Source organism: Myiozetetes cayanensis, unplaced genomic scaffold (genome assembly GCF_022539395.1).
Source record: "Myiozetetes cayanensis isolate MyiCay16 unplaced genomic scaffold, myiCay2020 scf1, whole genome shotgun sequence".
Lineage (NCBI taxonomy): Eukaryota > Metazoa > Chordata > Aves > Passeriformes > Tyrannidae > Myiozetetes > Myiozetetes cayanensis.
Genome location: NW_026086604.1, coordinates 94189864 through 94204655, shown reverse-complemented (window position 1 = coordinate 94204655; position 14792 = coordinate 94189864). Strand labels below are relative to the sequence as shown.

General features: G+C 37.5%; 1 long non-coding RNA gene across 1 annotated transcript; it reads right to left on the bottom strand.

Moving 5' to 3' along the window:
• Positions 1-635: 635 nt before the first annotated feature.
• Positions 636-14472, bottom strand: LOC126644830 (uncharacterized). Its single transcript, XR_007630028.1, has 3 exons — positions 14403-14472; positions 6598-6666; positions 636-2216 (listed from the first exon to the last, which is right to left on the bottom strand). It is a non-coding gene; the product is annotated as an uncharacterized LOC126644830 (long non-coding RNA).
• Between the last annotated feature and the right edge of the window lie 320 nt (positions 14473-14792).

Sequence of the window (14792 nt, the reverse complement as noted above, 5' to 3'; positions counted from 1 at the left end):
TATTCTGTTTTACACAGATGAGACAGTAGTGCTCTGCCACAGAACAGAACCTCACAGAAATCCAAAGAGTAGTCCAACTCTTGATTATCTTAGTCTCTTTTGGAAGTCTATTCTCTCTCAAGAAAAAAAAGACCCTTGACCGTGACCTTGAGATCTCACTATCTTATCCTAAGATTAGCTGCGTTTCCCAAGGAGGTTAGTACAGCTGTGTTTGTAGGCTGTCACTGTGGCTGAAGGATACCATCTTTTCTTCTTGGCACAGGCTATTGTGTGAGTTCCCAGGAGACCTGACCTGATGATTTTTCAGTTTGACCTAGCATTTTAAATCCTCTTTTGCTCTGCTAAATAGATGTTTGAAAATGTGGTTGATCAAATGTAATTCTCTCTGACACACTCTTGTTAAACACTCTCAAGCCGCTGCAGCAGGAGTACTTATCCTTAGAACCCAGGAAGGGAGCAGAGTGCTGGTACTGCCCATACCCTGGGTCCCACTGGGACTTTGAGAACGCAAAATTCTTACAAGCTGCAGTTTAAGGATTTCTTGCCTCTGGACTGATGGCAACAGAGAGCAGAAAACTGGATCTACAGCTGCCTTTTCCAGAGCTACACAATAAAAGCACAAACAGATTTCATGCTGAATTCCAGATTATTATTGATTTTAATCAACACTAAAGGAAGTACACAGATCTATTAAAAATAAAACCATAAATACTTCCCTGCTTCATTCTCTCCATCAGCTAACATACCAGTTCGTCTTTCACTTCAAGACAAAATCTTCTGGGAGAGATGCATGTCTGTTACCTGCAGCTGACACAGCTTCTTTTCAAGCTTCTGTACTTACTGCCCATCCCTGTAATTTCTATAATGTTTATCCTCATATGAATTCTGTTCAAAAGTTTTGCTATTTTAAATCCTTTTATTGCTTTTCTTCCCTCCTTCCCTTGTTCTCTACAAGACAGAGAATTCTTTCCTGCTTAGGCAGCTCCTTTGCTAATACATTAAGCCAGTTCCACCAGGGTTGGAAAACTTTGTGGCCAGCATTAGTTCCCAGATTGAGAGAGATGAGATGCAACACTGACAGAATGGTAGATTACATAAACACTGGGTGCTCAATGAATCAGCAGATACATCCTGTCTTGAGCCAGAAGTATTAAACAATAAGTAAAAAGGATTTTATGAAGCCATGAGGCCTGGGTAGGGAAATGTATCACCAAGATTACATTATAAAAGGTCACTTTAGTTCACTTGTAATTTTCAAACATGCTAAGTTTTAATCAGAAAATTTGTGAGAATCAAAGAATTTTATTGAAACTACCATCAAAATGGTGGAATAATTTTTAAATGCCAGGTGGTCACTTCATTTAGAAAAATAGGGGTTGTTCATTTTTCAGTTTTTAACTTGTTTTAATCACCTCTTGGAATAGTTGGAGAAATTAAAAATCAATCAAGCCTATTCCAGTCTTCCATCTTGTGAAAACTAAGTACAATTTTGCAAGTTATACAAATAGTCATAAACATCGTCATTTGTATATATACGTGGAACATACATATGGTCAATATGTCATATTATGTTTGTTATCAATTTATGTACAGCCACAAGTATAGTCTTAGTCACTTACAGGAGGGCAAAACTAGTTGCCTGCCAGGTACCCACTAGCAGTACCAATACATTTTTTAATATATGAAATTTGAAGGAATATTTAATTGCATAAACAATGTGACAGAATTTCAAGTAGGTAGTCAAGCATAAAGGGCCATTCTCATGCACAGAAAGTTTGACTTAGGTCATTCTGTATTTTGCAAAATGCAGTTCTGTAACACTGTATAGCAACTAATCCAATTACATTTACGGAATCAGGACTGCTCATCAGTTTTACTGAAATATAAATTAATACTAAAAGCACACAGATGTAAAAGCCAGACTTCAGGAGATGTGTACATGTAATAATGAAATAACTTGGTCACTCAGTACAGAGCATAGTCCTGCAAGTGACTGAACATGATAGAATTTTTATTTGTCAAATCTTCCATCAAAAATTATAATGAAAAGTTAAGCTTCAATCAGAGCACACAGAGCTTCAGAAGCTATAAAGTTAAAAACACCTTTCTCACTCTTCTCTGTTGCACACAAACCCTTTTTGGGAATAACTCATCACATGATCTTTCTTTCAGACGAATGCTGTTCCAACCTCTATTATATTCTCTTCCCCAATGTCCTACCAAAAAGTCAAAATGAACAAAAATTAGGACAATGTAGAGCAACTCTAGAAAAAGATAAATTTTGCAGCATATCCACTACTTTGGACCAACATTTCAGAAATATGGATTTCAGTAGTGTATTTCGTACATGGAGAAGGTATCAACACATTCAGTTTCACTCTGTGTATATTTTGCAGATATAAATTGGGGATAATCCATTTTGCAGCAAGAAATCTGAGCAACATAGAATTATTGTAGCACAAAGACACTACTTAAAAGGAAAAAAGGTCTTTATGAGAGAAGCATTCAGTGATGTGAAGGTTTTGACAAGAGGCACGTCACCCATTCACTGAATATCTTAGCTATATGTGAAGTGACTTTGTAGTTAAAGCCACTGGCTTTTTAGTTGAAGATGGTACGTTCAAAAGCCTGTAGCACTTAGCCATTTCTAAATATCTATATTCTATATAATTCCACAGAATGGACAAGACAAAAGTAGTTACTGCAGTCTTATTAATTTTCTGATTTTTTTCTCCCTCAATTAACCATTGAAAACATTTTGTTGTCCCTTTTTTGATATTTTATTCAACTTATCACATATAGTCCCAATTTTACTCTTTTTGTTAGCTCAGAGCCTTAAAAAACTCTCAGGAGGAGATATAAATTGCACTTCTCTTTTTGACAGGAGGGAAAATGGCCAGGAAGTGAACCTTGAAATTGCAGAGAGGGTGGGCATCAGTGAAGTCTAATATCTAAGAATTAGCATCGCATTTAAGAGAGTAAACAAAACTTGATGGCATTTATATGGAAATGGCCAGGCCATGCTGTTTCCTTACTGCAAGGCTTTTTCACCACTGCTTTGCCTTTGGTGACCTACATTCTCAAATGCTTCAAGGAGAGGTGGAAAAGTCAAAATAAAAGATGAAAATTTACCAAGATTGGTCACAGAATAGAAGAAGGTACCTGAAGAGGTACTCTCAGCAATTAGCTGCTGGAATCTAAGAAGCTGGGTACTATTTTGTTCACTTTAGCTGAATTACTTTGTGTCAGCAGATATGAAAATGTATGAAGTATTTCTTAAAGTCACCTGTTTGTTCATCTCAAATGTTGTTGACTGCCCCTGGCACTAAATTCCTATTTTCTTTGTGTAAAAATAAGAATTCCTTTACTGTGACATGTTGCAGCAGGCTACTGTTAAGAAATGTTCATTGTTTAGGAAATGGAGTGATAAGAAGAGTAGATTTGTGTTATCCAAGCAGCTACCACGTGCCACAATTTTTCTTGGCTACAGACAATAATATGAGGCTATCCAACAGATTTAGTTGTGATACTTTCTGTTTTCTAGCAGCGTTAAGACAAATAGATCTTTGTCAGAGCTCATCCCATCAGTGTGAATATGTGCTGTCACCACACTTAGGCTTATTGTAATGCAGCCTAAAATCATCGTGAAGTTCTAGCCCCACTAAATTTGAGAGCTTTATGATTGACATAAAAGCAGTTAGCATTTCATTTGTAATTCCCTTACTTTCTTATTTACTGTTACTAAATAAAACCATAGAAAAGTCACATTAAAATTAAAACAACCTAAGCAAAACCACACCAAAATATAACCTGCTCTCTACTGCTTAGGAAGCATGTGGTTCAACAGGAAGCGAAGGGTCAAATGCAATAAAGGTTCCCATATTCTGTGCTGTTATTTATTTAGGTCTAATGTCCTATTTGGTCACTTAGTGCTTATTCCTTAGAAGCATTTGAAAGCTGAGTCCCACTCTTGATTTAGGTATTCATCTATTGCAAACAAAAGCCAATCAACTACAAAATATGAATCAGTCAACTAGAGTAAAATCAGAGTATTTTCTGGTCAATAATTAGAGCTAATATAAGAATGCTTTCTGTTATCCGCTGGACGTAGAGACTGTTCTTTCCACGCTAAGAGACATAGGCATATTCTCTGTCAAATTTTGCTGAAGTTAATCATTATATCCTTGAATTCAGGTGTTTAGATTAGACTTCTTCCACTTTTACCACCACTGTAACAGGATGTTGGAGTGGAGTATTTGTCCACATCTCAAACAGGTAATTTCATACTCTGATGTGTCAAAGTACTGCTACAGGTAGGTTATTTTGTGTCAGATTACTAATGGGAATACCTGAGAGAGGGAAGCCTGCTCTCTACTTTTGCTCTAGGAGTGTAAAACTCCTGTAGTGAACAAGAGCAAACAAAGAAGAGAACTCAGGCATTAAAATGGGGTTTAATCAGGCATGAATTGCTAGAGGACATTCAAAGGCTCAAAGCTTGAGGTTTACTATGTCCTTGCTTTCTCTTTTTTCTCTTTTTTTTTCTTTTCTGTGTGTGTGTACATGGAGCAGCCCATACATGTCGTGTCTGACAAACAACAAAGCTACACTGTTTGCATTACTAGACCTCAGCATGGGATCAGACTTCCCCTGGAATAGTCTCAGATCACATTTAAATGCTCATGGTTAAATGATCACTAAATTCATGTCAGTTGAGTTACCCAGAGCAAATGTGACATATTTTATCAGTTTTGCACTTTTATGTTGGTTATAACCTATTTAGGAGAAGAACAATAACTAGTACTCTGATTACATCAGAGATGCAGAGGGAAAATACCTGATGTGCTGGAAGGGAAAGAAACACAAACATTAACAAAAAAATCCACCCATTAGTACAAAATTATCATACAAAATAAGTGTTAACATTGGAAATTTGCTTAATATGCTCCTAGACTCTTTTTTTACATCAGAAGAACCTCTAATATGAACCAGAAAAATTAATTTGTCTCATAAGGCAGAGAGATGTGAAAATAACTGAAATCAGAGAAGCAACTTCTTCAGGTTTCTAAGGATATCAAAGTCCTTAAGGCAATTGACTGCAGTGTCCTGAAAGCTGTGATTTAGCAGCTACCATCTCAGCTGAGCTCTATAGCTCAGTTTCAAAAGCTCTGGCTCTGAATTCTTACATTCCCCTGTAAGTCAATGATTCATAAGTAATTGGGTTTAAATTATATTAATTTGCTTTATTGAGTACAAATGGAAAATATTTTTTAAAAGCACTATTGGTCTACTAGTTGGGTAAAGCAGAAAACTGCTAAGCAAAGAGCCAAAATTAAATACAAGGGTTAAACAAACAAACAAACAAAAAAGGCATCATGCATTACAGAGAGAAATCTCTGTGAAAAATATTTGACAAAGTTTTACTGTATGTAACACCAGCTACTTTTTTCACAACAAAATAAATCAGCAATAAAGCCACTAAATTTTGCCCTGGCATTCTTCATATATTGAACTACACCCAGAAGAAACTAAAAGAAAATCCAGGTTACATAATGAATGTCTCAGAACACTTCTGTCAGTTCATGTCCAGGATAGTATTTTGTATAACAAATCAGAGCACTGTGTTTCATGGCCACCAGACAGATAACCCAGTCCTATTGTTCCTTTGATGGCAAGAGGGAAAGATGGGTATGCTGACTGATGCAGCTCCGTATATTGCATTTTAGTGGGTTTTAATTTAAAGGAGATCTGATTTCATGAATAGGTATTTTTTCAAGTAAACCCTTTCAAAGGATAAACTTGATCACATATCTTTTTTGAGTCAAAGAGGAGAAAAACACCAAGTGAAAGAGCCAGAATTTTGCACTATACTTCCTGAAGCAGCATACAAGTGTAGTGCTGCAGAGAAACAGAAACATTGGGACTGGTATGAATCAAGTATGAATGGAAATATGTAAGAGTTAATGCTGAGGGGAAAAAAACAAACCACAAGTGCTGGTAACACCTAGATCAGTGGGAGTACTGATCCTGACTGAAAAACCACTTGCTGTAAGTAAAGGAGCTGGCGATCCACATCTCAGCCCACATGACCAGAGGCAGATCTGCACTGTGCTGTGCTGTGCTGCACATCCAGTGTGGCCATCAGGCTGTGCCGTGCATGTCCTGTGGCCACAAGGTCACCTCAGCAGCTGGTTGCAGCAGAGGAGCCCACAGGCAACCCTGACACTGAAACACCTGAACATCCTTGCCCGTGTCCAACAGTGCATTCAGAAGTTCTCAACTCAACAACTCTCAGGAGTAGAGTTGCTCTCTTGTAAGAGAATTGTTTATTATTTCAAAGCACCAAAGAGGAGGAAATACTCTCCATAGATGGTTTCTGCCTAGCATACTATAGCAAAATCCATCCGGAGTCCATCTGATGCTGCTGCATGCTTCTCAGCATCTGAAGGGACAAAAGGTTTACTCACTACCTATATCCCTCTTTTTATTCTGTCTTATTTATTCTGTCTTCTTAAAACAACTATTTTATGAAGCCATTTGTCATCAGATCTTTCTTATCAAGCTGCAGAAAGAGCCCTGCAGGATCTCCTCTCACCTCACCTACACTCTTGGTGCAGAAGAGCAGGTCGTCACAGTCTCAGCACATAAACATGCAGCTTGTGGAGGTACCTAGTTTAGGAAAACAAAGGACAGACTATTTTCAGAAAAAGAGACAAAAGGATAATTAATAAAATAGTGACGTTGTCTAATAATCCTCAGAGGTAGTACATGACGAAAAAACAAAAGATAACAATCACTGTGAATTTAGAAAGGTAGAAAAGGTATGTCTAAGGTTTTCTAGAAAACCTTACTGAGAACCCATCTAGAAAATTCTTACTGATCAAGAATAATCCAGGAGGTGTGCTGAGAACTTAATAACCATTGCTCCTCATTCTGGTATGTTGTGGTTTAACCCCAAGCAACAGAGCACCATGTAGCCACTCACTCACTCCCCTTCCCCCCTGCCATGACGAGTAGGAGAACCAGAAAAAGGTAAAACCCATGGGTTGAAGTAAGAACAGTTTAATAACTGAAATAAATTTAAATATTATAATAATTATAATGATAATGAAAAGGGAAATAACAAAAAGACAGACAGAAATAAAACACAAGAGCAACAAGTGATGCCCAGTACCATTCTTTTACTAGACCAGGTTGCTCAGAGCCCCGTTCATCCTTATCTTGGAGCACCTCCAGGGACGAGGAATCCACAACCTCTCTGTGCAATCTGTTCCAGTGTCATACCACCCTCTCTGTAAAGGATTTCTACCTAATATGTAATCTAAACCCATCCTCCTTCAGTTTAAGGCCATTAATCCCTGTTGTCCCATCACTAATGCCTTTGTGAAAAGTCCCTCTCCAGACTCCCTGTAAGCCCTCTTTAGGTACTCCTCTTTAGATGAGGGCTTTTTAAAATATACAGTATTATCAGAATGTTAAGAAGATATTGAAATAAGATATTAAAATATTGCACAAGATCAAATGGAGCAGATAAATCAATTGCTACAAGGGTGATTATAATTTCTACCAAGTATTAAATGGATTTCTTAAGGATATAAAATGCCAATATTCCATTTCATAAACTCAAGCTCATTAGAACTGGAAAATTAAAAAGATTTAAAATAAATTTGAACAGATCCTCACTCTCTAAATACTAACAAACATTTTTTAAATACAAAAAGACTTCTGAACAGTGGTAAAAGAAATGCAGTTTCACTTTACAATCAATACCAGCCCCTTAATTTCAATTCTTTGCATTTTTAAATGGTAACTTCCTTAGAAAGTTGAGAATTTGAGAAGTCTGCCAAACACCCCTCCCCCCACAAAAATGTTATGGTGCTAATAATACAAATTAAATTTCCCTTTAGAAACACTGTAGGATGTATTCAGATCAATTGTAAAATAACTTAGGCTGGAAGGGACTTCTTGAGATGATCTCATTCCACATTTATGGCAAAAGCTGGGCTAAGCTCAGTGCTCAGGGTTTTATTCAGTCAACTTCTCTGCTATCTCCAAAGACAGACCTCACTGTGGAACCTGTTGCAGTGCTTAAATACTCTCCCTCCACCTAATTTCTCCATGAAGCTATCCAGTTTGGAAGTTTGTCTATAGAGCTCTGTGTTCAGGACCTGGAATACAAAAATGCACATTTCTAGAACTTAAACAAACCTAACCAGAAACACTAGAAGATAAAACATTCTTAAAATTTTGTATTCAGACTGAGTGCCCACAAGAGAGATGAATGAAATAAAAAATTATGTTTACATAGTTAAATATAATTACTACTAGTACTTTGTCAAACAAGGAAAAACTGTAAAGAAAGGTCAGGATGAAATTTCATGTATGGAGAACCCTAGACAGTGACTAAAATACAGCAGTGATGCCTACTCCATTCCCTGCTGGCCAGGAGCATGTCAGGCAATTCTAGTGAATAAGGAATAGATTGGAAATCCCGGGAAATTCTTGCATGATACCACCTACAGTGCCTTCACAGTTCTGCTTGTCAAGGAATATAAATATCTTGAGCCATTTCAAACTTAGTTCTCTTTTAAATACATTAAAAAAACCCCAAACCTGATAGCAGCAAGGAAGAGCTGCATTTACATGAGGCCAGAGCCTGCCTCGTGCGTATGACCAAATACACCCTCTCACTTCATTTACAACAGAATTTCTTTCCTAGTATCCTGGTCAGCCTCCCTATCACCTCCCAACAATCCCCTCATTTGGATCAAATGGGAATACAGTAGGGTACAAAACAGTTTTATAGCTTTGAGCTGAGCTTCAGAAGGAAAACAAAGGTGCAATCAGCACAGCAGGGTGACGGAGTTCCAGAAATCCTGGACTGAAATGAGAATGAAAAATCCCATAGACATGACACTTCTACAAGAGCTTTTTAGCTGCATATGAACACAGAATGACTAAGAGCTCTCTTCTTGAAAACACTGCCTCCCAGTGCAATATTATCTGCCTTTAGAAATCTATGCTACTTTTGCCTTGGAAGCTATACTTAACTAATCAAACAAGAGATTACAATATACAGTCAAAGCTTAGCAATAAAGTTTAAAGCTGTTTTACAGAAGAATCAGCAAAAGGCAAAGCACCACCTGGGCATTTCTCATAGGCGCTTGATTTCCACAACTGTTTCACTGGGAAAGTCACAAGGAATCCATTTACAGACATTGTGTTGGTAGTTGCTTCGACTATTTGCAGAAGAATTAAGTAATTTCTAGCACAGTTTCTCAGTTGCTCACCCACACTAAAATTATTCACAAGACTAAGCTTAAAAATAAAGTAAAATGAAGTTTTAGATGAGAACAGACAGAGCTAAGGATCCTATCCCAGAAGCAGTGCCAAAGTGCGCTTCAGATGGAAAGTGGAATCCTCTCTAGAAATGCTTTTGTACAAACTGGAAAGAAAAAGCCATAGTCCACTTATATCTAGGCCAGAGCCCCTCAGCAGCCTGACAGTCAGGCAAATCCCCTCTCTCCAGGGCTGTGGTCAATTGCTCATTTTTTGTTGGTTTTTTTTTTTTTTCCTTTGACTCAACTCAGAAGTGATTCAAAAGCACATTATGTCATACTCTAAAGCTGCTGTTCCAACAAACTGTTTGGCTGCCAGTCTGTGACAGTCTGAGTCCTTCACAAAGGCAACAAAGCAGAGGGTATCATCTGCTTCATTGTGCCCTCAGCATACTAATGTTCAGTAATAAAATAAACATACAAATCCATGTCTAATACTTCCCCACAGAACTCAAGAAAAACCCCACTAAACCTACGAAGACAACACTGACTGCAAATAGAAGGCAGCATTTTTCTATCACATAGAGACTTGAAGGGGGTTGACAGAGCTCAACAAAGTTTTTCTGTAATTTCTAAGAATGTGCAGCATGGCTCAAATTTATGATGCTCCTGTCAAAGGCAGTGTGAGCAAGGATTTTAAAGAAAAAGGGAAGATGGGGAAGAGAAGAAGTATCTCACTTGTGGAAAAAAATGGAGTGTGCTTTTCTACAACAATATATCTCAAGTTAAAGCCACTTAAGGTCTTCAAACTCTTGTACATGAATTATACAATTCCTTATAGAGCACCCCTCTATCAGTGGATATTAATCATATTCCTATGGAAGTCTGCATGTTCTTTCCAACCAGTCCTAGAGGGATGGCCATGCATGTGTCTGGAAAATTCTTAAACAAAAGGTGGGGAGAGTAGGAGAAAAGAAAATAAATTTCCATTTTGGGGATTGCTGGATTTTCACTGCAAGAAATTAGCAAAAATAATGTGCTATGCTCACTTTTCAGACTGGTACAAATTCTCACCTTGTTTAGTTGCATAAATGTTGCTGTGAAATAAGTTGCACTTCTTCCCCTTTGAAATACAGATAGTTGGACATCCTTTGAAGAAAAAGGCCTTGCATTTTTATGTGCTACTTTAGAGTTGTAAACTTGTTCCAAGATGAAGTACACAGGTTCTGCTTTAACACTTTCATGCTAGAAGTTGGAAAAAACATCAGGACAAGCTTTCCCTAGGAGGGATTGTGTAGCCAGATTGCCAGAGATGCTTGATATCTCCAACTCTGAAGGTGGACAAGACTCAGCTAGGCAACACTGCAGCTGCCCCCAAGATGGTAAATATACTGGATCATCCATAAAACCAGTATATTTACACCCTTTTGTAGACAGAAAAATGTTACAAACAACAGTTATATATGGAAGAAAATTATGGTACAGGCATGGGAAGAGAAAATCCAACTGACAGACCAGGGAATTTCACAGAGATGTCATATTGGCACCACGAGCCTACAGGAACAGATACGGATTCTCTCACATCTAGGGTTTAGTTCTACAAACAAATTCCTGGTAAGACTAAGAAGTGGTAATGTTGGCTAATTTTAGCCACAACTGTACAGCTGGGAGCTCTTTTGGAATTGAACTTGGTAACTTACCACTGTTACTGTATGATTTGACACAGGACTGATCATAAGGAATTGGACCATTTTAAGGGTAAGGATTTCAAGGAAATGATAAGAACTTAAAACTTCAGTAGCCTTCTTACATAACTGCTTAGTTTTTGATGGTGGTTCTTTCAATCTCTACTTTTTCAGAAGAGTATTTTTAAAAGAGCATTGGGAGTGGTTAGAGCATCTTTGGGGTGGAATACTCACTTTGGTGTTCCTTGATATTCTTCAAGGAATATCTTCAATGATATTCTTCAATTCCTGTCAAACCAGAGAATGACTCTCCTGGACTAATATTCTGTCTTCTTAGCACTGTCATTTACTTTTTAAATTTACCTTCATATTTCAACATGGTTATAATTTGCATACAGCTAAGTGAATGTTTGAAGCTCATTTACAGGCATTTTACATCTATCTAAAACAGGTAACTGATAAGTTACTGATAGTAGTGAAAATTGGACCCTGTACTTGTCCATTAAAGCCTTTTTCTTTCAAGTCCCCACTGAAATGGGACCATGCTGTTTGTTCAGTCATCACGTAGGTCACATTGTGACTGTATTCTGTAATTCATCCCTTCAAATTGCTTAGCTGCCCAAGCAAATGGAGTCAAAAGGATCAGTGGTGGTCTCTAACCACAATGTGCTTAGAATGGCAGATTCTCAACTGTTGTTAGCAGTAGTTAACTTTATTAACAATTTCATACTAGCTGCCCTTTATACCAATCATATGGAGCAGATTAACTACCTTAACTCAAGTGAAGAAAGTCACTCCTTGAAAGGTGACCAGCAGATGACCAGCTGCATCTTAGTTTTTCATTCTTGCCCTCATGCTTGGACATAAGCATAAAAAAAGAAAAAGCACTGTCAAAGAGGCATAACAGCCAAATAATTCTCAACAGTCATTTCTAGAGCACTTAGTACTCACGTAAAAAAAAAAAAGAATAATCCTGAGATTGCTTAATCACAAACCATGAATTAAGGCCAATATGTCTCTAGGAACAGAGGAGTCATGGCAAGGTAACTGAAAGATGTTATTCAGTCTCCTTTTGAGACAGTATCTTTCAAAGAATGTTAATTCATTGATGAAAATTCTATATCTTAATGGCAATGCATCAAAATATCCCATCTTAAAAAGGCTGATTTCTTGTACGTTTCTCAGCTTCATAAAAGCCACAGTCTTGGCACTACAAGATTTCAAGTACTGTGCATGTCACTACACAGTGATTACAACAAGCCAGCAGAGGATTTAGAGCCCAGACTAACAGCAGTTGGATTTCCTTGGGAGTTTAAAGCCCTGTGAGCTGTTCTGGTCCTGACTGCTGGTAGAAAAAAGAAAGAACAGTATGTCAAATGCAACTAAGTAGCCACATAGCTTAGAATACAGCCAACAGCTGGACTAATGAGGTCAGGGGAGGATTGATTCAGCTCATGAGCAAACAAGGTTTACCGTTGAAGACATGGGATACAATTACCAAGTAAAGAAAAATAGAAGCCAAAGAAGTATTTTGGTTACTTGTAAATAAATCTGTGACATGTTCTCCAACCTCTGCTTTCTTTTCCTCCAGACACGGGTGTTAGTGTGTTACCTTCTTCCTTTTTGCTGTTTTATTTGTTTCAAGCACAGAGATTTTTCAAGAAAAAACTCTTGCTTGCTTGCTTTCTGCAGCTCCTAGGACACATTTTGACACTGGCTAATCAGTACCAAAGAGATGTTTGAGTGAACTGAGAAGAAGCAGTCTTATACAAGCTAGTAGTACAGACAAGGGCAATGAGATGTATTGGTCTCGTTGTCCAGTGACTACTGGTTAAATGGCTGATTCTTTTAATTCAAGAAGCAAACAGCCAGCCTTGTTCTAAAGAGCAAAAGCTTCCCTTTTCTGACATTGTTCTTACAGAAGCAAGTTATCACACTGAAGGACATGTTTCTCCTAATTAAAGTCAATAAAATGAGTTCAAGCAAGGCAAGTTTCCATGTCCACCCCTCTGATGAGTCATTCACAGGTTTAGCAGTTCATTAATGAAATCCAACACCCTGATGATTACTTGGGCTGCATAAGATTTTTTTTCTCTTAGCATTAATTTTCTGAGCTGGTTCTAATCAGATAAGTGATGAGGGTATAGTCTTTAACCCCGTTGTCAAGAAAAGCAAAGATAGGCAAACCGTAACCATGGGACAGGGTTATACTCTGTGATTATCAAGCACCCTAGCAACAGGAATCTACAAACAGCAGCTGGAAAACACATTCTCCTTATTTTCTCACTGAATTATTGGGTTTTTTTATACCGAGATTACTGCATTCATTTAGAGGGATTTTTCTCCTCCCCTCCCCCATGTAAACAAGTCTCATTACAAAGCTCAAAAGACAAATATTTCAAATATAGAGGAACAATTTGGAATTGGAAAGCTGCCTGTAACGATGCAACAGAACACAAGGCCTTATCTCTATTGGATAAGGAATGATGTCAACAGTAGCTATGATAACAAAGAGGTCAATAATGACTAGTAAACATAACCCAAACAATTGAGTAAGTGAAGGGCAAGCCATCAGGGCTTGGTGCAGAGGAGAAGCTAGTGTTTTTACAAGGCTTTAAAAAAATTCATCATTTCTTTGCATTGTGAACACACAAAGCAGGAACAAATAGTTAGGTGGACTCGTTATTATTCATTATACAGAGAAATCATCATCATCTTTATATGTATTCCACAGCAATGCACTTTCAGATACTGCTCAGTAGAAAACCTCAGCTACTCAGTAGAAAAGATGGTCAGACCGGTCTCTTGGAATAAATATCCCCAGCAGCATTTTGTGGGAGTCAGTATGTGTGTACACAAGAGAAAATTAGCATTTCTACTGAACCAGTAGTGAAGGGCAGCTATGTAGAAACACACAGTAGGTCACAATACATGCACCAATAAACAATTCATTAAACAAAATCTAACAAAACTGCAAGCAGCTATTTGTTTGTCCTCTGATATCCCTTGAATGATTCATGAAAAAATTTGTTGCCTTATTAATTTTACTTTGTGCTCTTGATAAATAATTCTTCCTTCTATGCACCTTGCAAATGCTTATGGTCACAGAGGGCACGGGGCAAAGGATACTTTTAAGAACAATGCTAAGAAAAATGTCAGAGGTAAATGCTCATCATTGCTGTTCTGCATTTCAGACTGCATCTGAAGGCTATGAGAACTGTTCATAACAAACAACTGGAGGAGTCTCTATTTAAACAAATATCAATAAATGTCACAACTGAAAATTACACAACTTCATTTCCATATTTAACTTCATCTTCGTTAAGGGCTTTGTAAATTATATTGTATATCTCTGCACCTGCCAGGTGCCTTTCCCTGTGAAGAGGAAATAACCTCTATAAGTTGACACTCTGAGATGTTTTGACAACCACATGATACATACCTTCAAACTGCTGAACACACCTTAATTCAGTTGTTTGACGGGTGACTGTAGTTTAAACTTCTCCTGTAACTCCTTCTGGAATAATAAAATCTACATTTCAGTGCCTCCACATTTTTTGACAAACCATTCTGCTTTTGCCTAGTTTCCAGGCAATATTTCTGAAGTATAAGTATACTATGACATAATCCTGAGAATCAGCTAAAACAAAAAAAATACCTAGTCTTTAAAACCGGTATCTATTTCATGACAGGATTTTCCACCAAAATTCTTTAAAGGTGCTTATTTTCTTCTTGATTTGTGAAGGGTGCTATAAGTTGAACAATAAACAGATGATTCCATGATGTATTTACTTGAGATACTGCCAGAATTCCACACTTTGCACTAACAGAT